Source organism: Phocoena phocoena, chromosome 5 (genome assembly GCF_963924675.1).
Source record: "Phocoena phocoena chromosome 5, mPhoPho1.1, whole genome shotgun sequence".
Classification (NCBI taxonomy): Eukaryota; Metazoa; Chordata; class Mammalia; order Artiodactyla; family Phocoenidae; genus Phocoena; species Phocoena phocoena.
Genome location: NC_089223.1, coordinates 52,303,261 through 52,315,851, shown reverse-complemented (window position 1 = coordinate 52,315,851; position 12,591 = coordinate 52,303,261).

Below are 12,591 nucleotides of genomic sequence, written 5' to 3'. Positions count from 1 at the left end.
ACAACAAGTAACACATAAGGGAATCTCCATAAGGTTAACAGCTGATCTCTCAGCAGAAACTCTGCAAGCCAGAAGGGCATGCCAGGACATATTTAAAGTGATGAAGGAGAAAAACCTACAACCAAGATTACTCTACCCAGCAAGGACCTCATTCAGACTTGATGAAGAAATTTAATGTTTAACAGACAAGCAAAACATAAGAGAATTCAGCACCACTACACCAGCTTTACAAGTGCAAAGGAACTTCTCTAGGCAGAAAACACAAAAGAAGGAAAAGACTTACAATAATAAACCCAAAACAATTAAGAAAATGGGAATAGGAACACACATATCGATAATTACCTTAAATGTAAATGGATTAAATGTTCCAACCAAAAGACATAGACTGGCTGAATGGATACAAAAACAAGACCTGTGTATATGCTGTCTACAAGAGACCCACTTCAGACCTAGGGACACATACAGACTGAAAGTGAGGGGATGGAAAAAGATATTGCATGCAAAGGGAAATCAAAAGAAAGCTAGAGGGCTTCCCTGGTGGTGCAGTGGTTGAGAGTCTGCCTGCCAATGCAGGGGACATGGGTTTGTGCCCCGGTCCAGGAAGATCCCACATGCCATGGGGTGGCTGGGCCTGTGAGCCATGGCCGCTGAGCCTGCGCATCTGGAGCCTGTGCTCCACAACGGGAGAGGCCACAACAGTGAGGGGCTCGCATACCACACCCCCAAAAAAAAGCTAGTAGCAATTCTCATAACAGACAAAATAGACTTTCAAACAAAAACTATTACAAGAGACAAAGAAGGACACTACATAATGATCAAGGGATCAATCCAAGAAGAAGATATAACAATTGTAAATATTCATGCACCCAACATAGCAGCACCTCAATACATAAGGCAAATACTAACAGGCATAAAATGGGAAATCGACAGTAACACAATCATAGTAGGGGACTTTAACACCACACTTTCACCAATGCACAGATCAACCAAAATGAAAATCAATAAGGAAACACAAGCTTTAAATGATACATTATACAGGATAGAATTCATTGATATTTATAGACATTTGGACATTCCTTCCAAAAACAATAGAATACACATTCTTCTTAAGTGCTCATGGAACATTCTCCAGGATAGATCATATCTTGGGTCACAAATCAAGTCTTGGTAAATTTAAGAAAATTGAAATTATATCAAGTATCTTTTCCAACCACAATGCTATGTGACTAGATATCAATTACAGGAAAAAACTTGTAAGAAATACAAACACATGGAGGCTAAACAACACACTACTTAATAACCAAGAGATCACTGAAGAAATCATAGACGAAATCAAAAAATTTTTAGAAGAAAATGACAATGAAAACACAATGACCCAAAACCTATGAGATGCAGCAAAAGCAGTTCTAAAAGGGACTTTTATAGCAATACAATCCTACCTCAAGAAACAAGAAACATCTCAAATAAACAACCTAACCTTACACCTAAAGCAAGTAGAGAAAGAAAAATAAAAAAAACAAGAGTTAGCAGAAGGAAAGAAATCATATAGATCAGATCAGAAATAAATGAAAAATAAATGAATGAAATGATAGCAAAGATCAATAAAACTGAAAGCTGGTTCTTTGAGAAGATAAACTCAATTGATAAGCCATTAGCCAGACAGATCAAGAAAAAAAGGGAGGGCTTCGCTGGTGACGCAGTGGTTGGGAATGTGCCTGCCAATGCAGGGGACACAGGGTCGAACCCTGGTCTGGGGAGATCCCACATGCCGTGAAGCAACTAGGCCCGTGAGCCACAACTGCTGAGCCTGCGCGTCTGGAACCTGTGCTCTGCAACAAGAGAGGCTGCGACAGTGAAAGGCCCGCGCATCGTGATGAAGAGTGGCTCCCGCTTGCCTCAACTAGAGAAAGCCCTCGCACAGAAATGAAGACCCAACACAGCCAAAAATAAAAATAAATAAATACAAATTAAAGGAAAAATGTATAGCATTGTCTAGAGTCTGTGCCTGTACTTTATTTCTAAAACAAAAAGAAAAAGGAGATTAAAATCAGCAGAATTAGAAATGAAAAAGGAAAAGTACCAAAGGACACTGCAGAAATACAAAGAATCATGAGAGATTACTACAAGCAGCTATATGCCAATAAAATGGATAACCTGGAATAAATGGACAAATTCTTAGAGATGCACAACTTTTAGAGACTTAACCAGCAAGAAAGAGAAAATATGAACAGACCAATGACAAGCACTGAAATTGAAACTGTGATTAAAAATCTTCCAACAAACAAAAGCCCAGGACCAGATGGCTTCACAGGGGAATTCTATCAAACATTTACAGAAGAGCTAACACCTATCCTTCTCAAACTCTTCCAAAATATAGCAGAGGTAGGAACACTCCCAAACTCATTCTACGAGGCCACCATCACCCTGATTCCAAAACCAGACAAAGATGTCACAAAGAAAGAAAACTACAGGCTAATATCACTGATGAACATAGATGCAAAAATCCTCAACAAAATACTTGCAAAAAGAATCCAACAGAACATTAAAAGGATCATACACCATGAATAAGTGGGGTTTATCCCAGGAATGCCAGGATTCTTCAATATATGCAAATCAATCAATGTGATAAACCATATTAACAAATTGAAGGAGAAAAAACTTGTGCTTATCTCAATAGATGCAGAGAAAACTTTTGACAAAATTCAACACTCATTTATGACAAAAACCCTCCAGAAAGTAGGCATAGAGGGAAATTTCCTCAACATAATAAAGGCTATATATGACAAACCCAAAGCCAACATCGTCCTCAATGGTGAAAAACTGAAACAATTTCCACTAAGATCAGGAACAAGACAAGGTTACCCACTCTCACCACTATTATTCAACATAGTTTTGGAAGCTGTAGCCACAGTAATCAGAGAGGAAAAGAAAAGCAATCCAAATCAGAAAAGAAGAAGTAAAGCTGTCACTGTTTGCAGGTGACTTGATTCTATACATAGCGAATCCTAAAGATGCCACCAGAAAACTACTAGAGCTAATCAATGAATTTAGTAAAGTAGCAGGATACAAAATTAATGTATAGATTTCTTGCATTCCTATACACTAATGATGAAAAATCTGAAAGTGAAATAAAGAAAACACTCCCATTTACCATTGCAACAAAAGGAATAAAATATCTAGGAAAAAACGTACCTAAGGAGACAAAAGACTATGCAGAAAATTACAAAACACTGATGAAAGAAATTAAAGATGATACAAAGAGATGGAGAGATATACCATGTTCTTGGATTGGAAGAATCAACACACTGAAAATTACTATACTACCCAAAGCGATCAATAGATTCAATGAAATCCCTATCAAACTACCACTGGCATTTTTCACAGAACCAGAACAAAAATTTTCACAATTTGTATGGAAACATAAAAGACCCTGAATAGCCAAAGCAATATTGAGAAATTAACACAGAGCTGGAGGAATCAGGCTCCCTGACTTCAGACTATACTACAAAGCTACAGTAATCAAGACAGCATGGTACTGGCACAAAAAAAGAAATATAGATCAATGGAACAGGATAGAAAGCCCAGAGATAAACCGACACACCTATGGTCACCTTATCTTTGCAAAAGTAGGCAAGAATATACAGTGGAGAAAGGACAGCCTCTTCAATAAGTGGTGCTGGGAAAACTGTACAGCATGTAAAAGAATGAAATTAGAACACTCCCTAACACCATACACAAAAATAAACTCAAAATAGATTAAAGACCTAAATGTAAGGCCAGACACCATGAAACTGTTAGAGGAAAACATAGGCAGAACACTCTATGACATAAATCACAGCAAGATCCTTTTTGACCCACCTCCTAGAGAAATGGAAATAAAAACAAAACTAAACAAATGGGACCTAATGAAACAAATGCTTTTGCAAAGCAAAGGAAACCATAAAAAAGACCAAAAGACAACCCTCAGAATGGGAGAAAATATTTGCAAATGAAACAACTGACAAATGATTAATTTCCAAAATTTACAAGCAGTTCGTGCAGCTCAATATCAAAAAAAAAAAAACCAACCCAATCCAAATATGGGCAGAAGACCTAAATAGACATTTCTCCAAAGAAGATATACAGATTGCCAACAAACACATGAAAGAATGCTCAACATCATTAATCATTAGTGAAATCCAAATCAAAACTACAATGAGATATCATCTCACACCAGTCAGAATGGCCATTATCAAAAAATCTAGAAACAATAAATGCTGGCAAGGGTGTGGAGAAAAGGGAACACTCTTGCACTTTTGGTGGGAATGTAAATTGATACAGCCACTATGGAGAACAGTATGGAAGTTCCTTAAAAAACTAAAAATGGAACTACCTTACGACCCAGCAATCCCACTACTGGGCATACACACTGAGAAAACCATAATTCAAAAAGAGTCATGTACAAAAATATTCATTGCAGCTCTATTTACAATAGCCAGGACATGGAAATGACCAAAGTGTCCATCAACAGTTGAATGGATAAAGAAGAAGTGGCACATATATACAATGGACTATTACTCAGCCATAAAAAGAAATGAAATTGAGTTATTTGTAGTGAGGTGGATGGACCTAGAGTCTGTCATACAGAGTGAAACAAGTCAGAAAGAGATAAACAAATACCATATGCTAACACGTATATATGGAATCTAAAAAAAAAAAAAAGGTCATGAAGAACCTAGGGGCAAGATGGGAATAAAGACCCAGACCTACTAGAGAAAGGACTTGAGGATATAGGGAGGGGTAAGGGTAAGCTGGGACAAAGTGAGTGGCATGGACATATATACACTACCAAACGTAAAATAGATAGCTAGTGGGAAGCAGCCGCATAGCACAGGGAGATCAGCTCCGTGCTTTGTGACCACCTAGAGGGGTGGGATAGGGAGGGTGGGAGGGAGGGAGACACAAGAGGGAAGAGATATGGGAACATATGTATATGTATAACTGATTCACTTTGTTATAAAGCAGAAGCTAACACACCATTGTAAAGTAATTATAGTCCAATAAAGATGTTAAAATAAATAAATAAATAAAATAAAGATACAGTTTTGTAAAAAAAAAAAAAAAAAAGTAAAAGATTGCTCAGTAAAGAAGTGGGGTGACAGAATACTCTTGAATATAAAAATCATTGGAATAAAAGTCAGTGTTTCCTTGCATGAGTCCAACTGTGTCTTTATACTCATCACAAGACTTCCCTGGACCTCACTTCCACTTCTGGTAGAGAACCTTCTACCTCAGGTATTCCTTGTATCTAATTACTGGGAACATCATACACAATTAGTGGCAATACTCCAAATACTAACACATGCTGTATTCTGAGTTTAAAATTACAAATGAGTTATGAAACTATCATTTACTACCACCTCATATGGCATGGAAAAGAAAGGGGGGGAAAACAGAAAAGAAGAAAAATAAGCAGTTTAATGAGCCTATCAGCAAAGCAAATATTTGAATTTAAGAAATTCTTGTTTTTTGAAACTGGTAAACATCTTTATTTTAATATGTCATCACTAGTTATATAATGTCGTTAAATAGACTTTGTTTAATATACAAATTATCGAATGATCTGTATCAATTCTATGTTTAATCATGATAGTGGCACTGTGATCATTTTAATTTTACCTTAGGAAATTATTTGACAGTCTATGTAAATATTCAATGTGCATATACCATATGACACAGCCATACTATTCCTCTGCCTTATCAGAGATTAAAAAAAAGTCTTCAAAAATCCTTGTACAAATAATATTATAATATCTTTATTCATGATAGTCCCAAACTAGGAATAGCCATGGTGTCCTTCTAGAGGAGAGGCATAAACAAAGTGCAGACATTCTTACAATAGACAACTCAGCAATAATTACCCTGGATAAATCTCAAAAACATTATGTCATGAGACAAAAGCTAGACACCACAAAGTATATGCTCTATAATTACATACAAAAGATGCTCTAAAACAGAAAAAATGAATTATTGATCAATTCAGATGAGTGATGGTTTCTGAGAGGGGTGATCAAGTGGGAAAGGGTAGGAGGAAATTTCATGGGGTAATAGGAAAGTAACATACTTCGACCATGGTAACTGATCCACCTATACACTTAAAATATGTGCATTTCATCACTCATAAATAATACTTTATTAAAAGACTTTAGTTAATGAAAAGAAAATAAATTTTGTCACTACAACTGAAGCTTCATTGTCCCCACTCAATTCCATTCCCATCCCTAGCTCCTCAGAGGTAATCAGGATTTTGAAATTAGTATGTATGCTTCCCAGACATTATATTATGCCTGTACTACACATGCATATAGCTCTTCCAATAGATAGCAGACATTTCGTTTAAAAGGGTTGTTTTCTGTGTAATAAAGTAACATTTTGACATTAAAAATAGAAATAACTGGGCTTCCCTGGTGGCGCAGTGGTTGAGAGTCCGCCTGCTGATGCAGGGGACACTGGTTCGTGCCCCGGTCCGGGAAGATCCCACATGCCGCGGAGCAGCTAGGCCTGTGAGCCATGGACACTGAAGCTGCGCGTCTGGAGCCTGTGTTCCGCAACGGGAGAGGCCACAACAGTGAGAGGCCCGCGTAATGCAAAAAGAAGAAAAAAAGAAAGAACTGTGTATGTTTTAAGTTTTCATAAGACTGCATTCATGGATTTCTCAAAGAGTATAAAATATATTGAATTAAACTTCTTTTTAGAAAAAATGGTTAGATACATTTCTCATAAGTCATTCTTCACAGCTTACATAGCTAATGTATTTTTCTGCCAGAGATCACTTCATTTTAGACTTAGAAACTAATAAAAGTTTCCACGTTTTCAATGAGCCAATATTCACTAATCAAGTAGTAACATTTTTTAATGATAATTTACATTTATTGAATTATTTCTAGCTCTTATGAACCTGTGTTCAAGTTTCATTTCCATCCTCAGAGGTCTCTTGGGCTTTTTGTTTGCTTATGACCTAACTCTCAATTCCCTCAACTTTGCACAAACTCCCTCCATTCATTATTTTCTTTCTGGACTACCTGATTCTTATACTTAAGGACAGTTCTGTATATAAGTTAAGTGTCTTGATGAACTATCGATATAGTCATTGTAATGTATTAAACGTATGACAAGAGATATATACCCATTGAAATAATATGGGACTTTTGATATTTTAGGATTTCCTTTCTTTCTTTATTTACTTATATCCTACAGAACTTATGTACTCCAGGCCTTTTATTTCTAACTGGTGGTAAGATTTTCCTTTTCTTTATGTTCTTATATTAGTTGTACATAAATAGCATCAGAAAAGGCTGAAATCATGATGGTTGGTAACACTGATAAGGGCTTTGCCTGTAGTCTGTTCTTTAATAATTTTCATCAATCCCATTAGGTAGTTAAGTATTGTTGTACACTGTTTACTCTGTATTCCAACCTAAATTTCTAACTGGAACTTCAAATTTAACTTTTATAAAACTAAGCTCCTAAAAGAATAGATATATGTGTATATATAACTGAATCACTTTGCTGTACACCTGAAATAACACAACATTGTAAGTCCCATGTAAAATAAATATTTAAAATTAAATACATAAATAAGATAAGGGGGGGAAAATATCTAAGCTCCTAATAGTTTTCCCCTAAACTAGCTCCTCTCTCAATATTTGTCATATCAGTAGGTAGTAACTACATTATTCCAGGTGATCAGAACAAAAACCTGGAGTAATTGTTGACCTTTTCCTTTCTCTCACACCTCACCTTTAATCTATTAAATTCTATCTTCTCTAAGTTTCAAAGTATATCTAGAATATTACAATTTCTTACCATCCTCTCTGCTGGCATAAACACAACTAGATTATTACAATAGCCTCCAACTTGATCATATTTCTTCTTTTGACCCTTTCAGTCTACATTTTAGTAGGTAATCCCAAGTTATCTTCTACTTGACATCACTTTCCAGTCAGTGTAACTGTTTCCTAAAGTCTTTTCAATACCTAAGAACCTTGCCTTATTGGTCCCATTTGCCCCTTTGACATTGTTTCCACCAAATTCACTATTTTTCAACCATGCTGGTTTATCCAAAAATTTTCAAACTTGCCAGGAATACTCATAAATCAGGGCCTTTGCAGATGAGTTCTTCCCAAACTATCTACAGTACAAGGTTTATTTCCTTTAAGTTTTTACTCTTTTGCTCATGGAGACATTTCCTGGCCACACTATCTAACAGTGACTACCCCATCCCTGCTAATACTTCCTATCCTCTTTCTCCAGTTTTCTCCTTAGCGTGCATCATAATCAAACCAAGAATGTCTTACTTATCATGGGTCTATCTCTTTCAGCCAGTTGAAGTATAAGCCCCATGAAAGCAGAGATTTCTCTTTTGTTTATGGCTTTCTCCTAGATGCTTAGAATAATTCCTGGCACATACTCAAGAATTATTCACTGATTATATCTTAACTACATTTCCAACTTCAACAACTGTCCAAATATTTCATTCATAGCATATATTAACAAGTTCAAGTACATCGAAGATTTGGGTAATCTTTTCACAGATGGCTCAAATTTCAACTGAATCTTCAGAAACACTTGGGCATTTGCAAGGCAGGTAATGTGATAGAAGCACATTCCCAGTCAGAAGGATCATGGGACATTCCATGGTGCCCTGGAAAGATTGTGAATGAGGAATACAACATGTCAAGAAATGAGGTCAGAAAAATCTCCTCGGAAGATTTTGAATGACCTTGAATTCTATGTTAAATATCTTGAACATTACCCTCGACAGTATAAAAAAAACATAGAAATGTTTTGATTCAGTAAAATTACTTGTTACATTGATTATAGAAAGAAAATATTTGTGGAATTTATGGAAAATCCATTTTGGAGATAACAGATGAGAGGTTACAAGATCTATTAGAAACTGTAGTTATCTAAACAGTGGAAGATAAATTGGCACAGAAACAATAGATTGAAGAGGTTAGGAGGAATAAGTCACAAGTATGAAGACTTCCAAGAAGTTTGGTGGTGAGTGAAAGGAAAAAAATAGGTGCAGTGTCCAGTTAGTGACAGAATGATGAAATAGTATCTGTAAAATGAAGGCGAATTCAGGATATTGTAAGCTAAGCAAAGGAGCAAGTACAAATGAAGCAAATAAAACTAAGAGGAAAAAGGGATAAACATATAGGTAAGTGCTTAGAGGATGAGAGAGAAGCAGGTGAACCCACATCTCATAGAGAAGCTACTCATAAAACAGTTACTGGAGAGCCACAGAAATGAACAAGCATGTTTGTCTGATTTTCACACTCTCAAAAGTTAAAAGCAATGGAAAACCGTGGCTTCCAAAGGCAAGTAGTCCTGATTGTAAAGGGAAATTAAAGTGTTTACTAAGTATCCACCAAGTGTCAGGCCAACTTAAACAGCAAATATGTAAAGATGAAAAGCCAGATTTCTTCTGCTCCAGAGGACAAAGTGATTTAAATAATTCCATACAAACAAGATGATTGCTAAGCAGAAGCAAAGGAGACATAGAAATCAGAAACAGATTTAAAAAGGGCAGTTTCATGAAACATAATCCTATGGGGGAAACAGCTTTAAGCTCTTAAATACCATGTGTAATAATTGGTTTTCTTTAGTTTTAAGAGTGCAGTCACACTGTAGTAAATTTCACAAGGATTTCTATTGAAACTTAGGAATTTTAATAACTTGATGCCTAAACATTAATGCTTTGGTTAACCAGAATATGTGGTTTTCCAAAATGATTTATTTTTCAATAATTACATGCATCTAGAAACTAACATTCTCTCCAAAGATCTCAAATTGGCAGCACTTGAGCAAAATCTAACTGTGCATGGGTTCTGTCTTCAGACACAATATTTTAAAATAGTTTTAACGTATTGACAATCAATATACAAAAATGTTCTGAATAAATAATAAGACACTTAGACTAGCCTAAAAAGTGGAAGATTTGGCAACAATGGAGCATATATATTACATGTCAAAATTGACTGGAGCTGAGTATTTCCAGGCTTGCACTTTCAGGAAGACCACATTACAGTCCCTGTGATACATTCTTTTCCTTCAACCTAGGCCTACTTCAGGCAATTACGTTTCCTGCCTGGTTATTATAGCCATTTCATTCTGTGATTTCTGAAAAAGTAGGTGCCATGTAGATACCAATTCACTTTACATAAATTATTTCTAATCATTATAATTTTATAAATTGGATTCAATATGAATATCATTATTTTAAAGATTCAGAAAATACTGAGAAAAGTTAAGAAAGTAAATTCTTATGAAAGTTACTGCTAACTAGTTGGAGAGCTGAGTTTTCCAGTATATCACATAGACTTGCATATGGCTAACCATATTTTTAGTGTTGGCAAATGATAAGCAATGAATATGAAAAATGTATTTTTTCACATATTAATGAAATTTTAGTTGAAATATCCAAAATGTCATTTGAGACATTTATTTAAAATGTTTTAGATTAGAAGAGGCACTGAGGTACTTCTAGGAAAGCAAACAAACAAAAAGTTTATCCTGAACAACCCAACTAGTACATGGAAGAGGTGAGCTACACAAACATGAAATATAGATAATCACTATACATTATAAACTCCTCCTTACCTGTTATCATGTTCTAAATCAACCTGAGCGGAAGCACTCCTTGGACTATATGGTACAAAAATTGGATGGAAAAACAATTCTAATCTTCATGACTTCGTAGAATTTGAATTCTGTTTAGGAATTTCAAACCACAGAATTACCATGTTATGGAGGAACAAGGTTTAAATAGCACTGGGATAACCCATCATAGATCTCCCACTCTCTGGACTACTTGTCTTCCTTTTAGGAAACAAGGTAATATTTTCATTTATCTTTTTATTATTCTATATAACTTGTAATATTGTAAAACCTAATAACATTGTTCTAAAAAGTATTTTTAAAGAAACCAATGTCAGTGTACCTTAAGATTCTTTGAGAAATTGGTAACTAACATAGCTACTGATTTATCTCCTTTTCAGTGCTTCTGAATATAATCAACATGTAGACACTGGAAACTATTATAGTGCTCTATCTTATGATGAAATGCCACAATCTTATTTTAAGGATGAGCTCATCATAATGAGGTTTTTGGAAATCCAGGGTACTGTGTATTTGATGTATGACCTCCTGAGTCATTTTCTTCATCTGTTAATAAGACTCATGTACCTAACAAAATTGTTCCAGAGACTAGAGAAAGAATTTACAACATACCTAACACAATGTCTGGCAATAGCAGTTGCTTAGTAACTACAACCATTTCTATGGTTCTCATTTATCAACATGCTAAAAGCATTTCTTTAACTTTTAGTTAACGTTTGCCCATGTTCCAACTTCCTTCATCCATGGAAAATAAAATCTTAAGTAAAATTAAGGTAAATGGCTATATATAATAAATTTATTTCAAAATTTTAAATTATAAAATTTAATATATATCTAATCTTATTTTAAAACTTACTCATTATGAAATGCTTCTAAAGTGAGTGTCATATGCCTCACCCTGTAAGAGTAAACAAACATATCTGAGATTCTTTAGTAGGAATGAGAAATTAATAACAAAATCAGGCAATGCAAATCTTAAGATAGAGAATAATTCCTGTGCATACACATTCTCTAGATGTGCATAGGTAGAGATCACCAGTAAATTTAACAGTTTGAGTCAAATAAAATCTTGCCCTTTAAGAATAATTAATTTCATATTTGTAGATCTACAGAGTAAAACACTGTTATATGTCAAAAAGCATTAGAATAACTTTACTTCACTTTTCAGTTCTCTGTTTATCCACTGGAAAAGTTGAACTGATATGTGGTCAGCAAACCTGGGGGACTTATATGTAGTCACAGTATTAGAGATGGAGCTGGAGGGGGTCTTATTAATCAAATATTTTTAGTTAAACCTCTCTTTGGCTAGATATTCTAAGTGAGGTTCAGCGATGTTCAGTGACTTGCTCAAGGTTCAGCAGCCTGTCCCAGGCTGATCTGGGATCAGCAGGCCTCCTTGTACCCATCACAGTGTTATTTCTACCTGATAATTCTTCCCCTTATGAGGGAGCCAGGCTCTTTTTTCCTCACCTGAAATCTGATTTCAAAATGATTTTGCATTTCTGATAGTGATTCTCTACAAGATTAAAGAAGAATTGTAAATAATATGGCCTTATTAGTATAAGCATAACTTATTATTTTCACCACTGTATCTTCATGTCTAGAATGGTACCTGAAACAGGGTAGCAAGTATTCATTGAATAAATTAATAAATAAATTAACCATTTATACATAGGGTCAATTATTCTACTAACTTGCTAAGCCCCAGAAGAACTTCTACAATTTAGAAACTAAGATTTTTCATTATGTTGTGTTAATTTTTCCTTATAAAAAACTCATCATATTCATATCCATGTGTTTCTCGGTGAATCTGCTTTTATCAGTCTTCATTTACCTTTCTTAATTAACTGGTACAAAGATAAATAACACATAATTAACAAGGAAATATGTGATTTTAAGGAGAGTAAAACTATTATTGGTTAGCTCCCT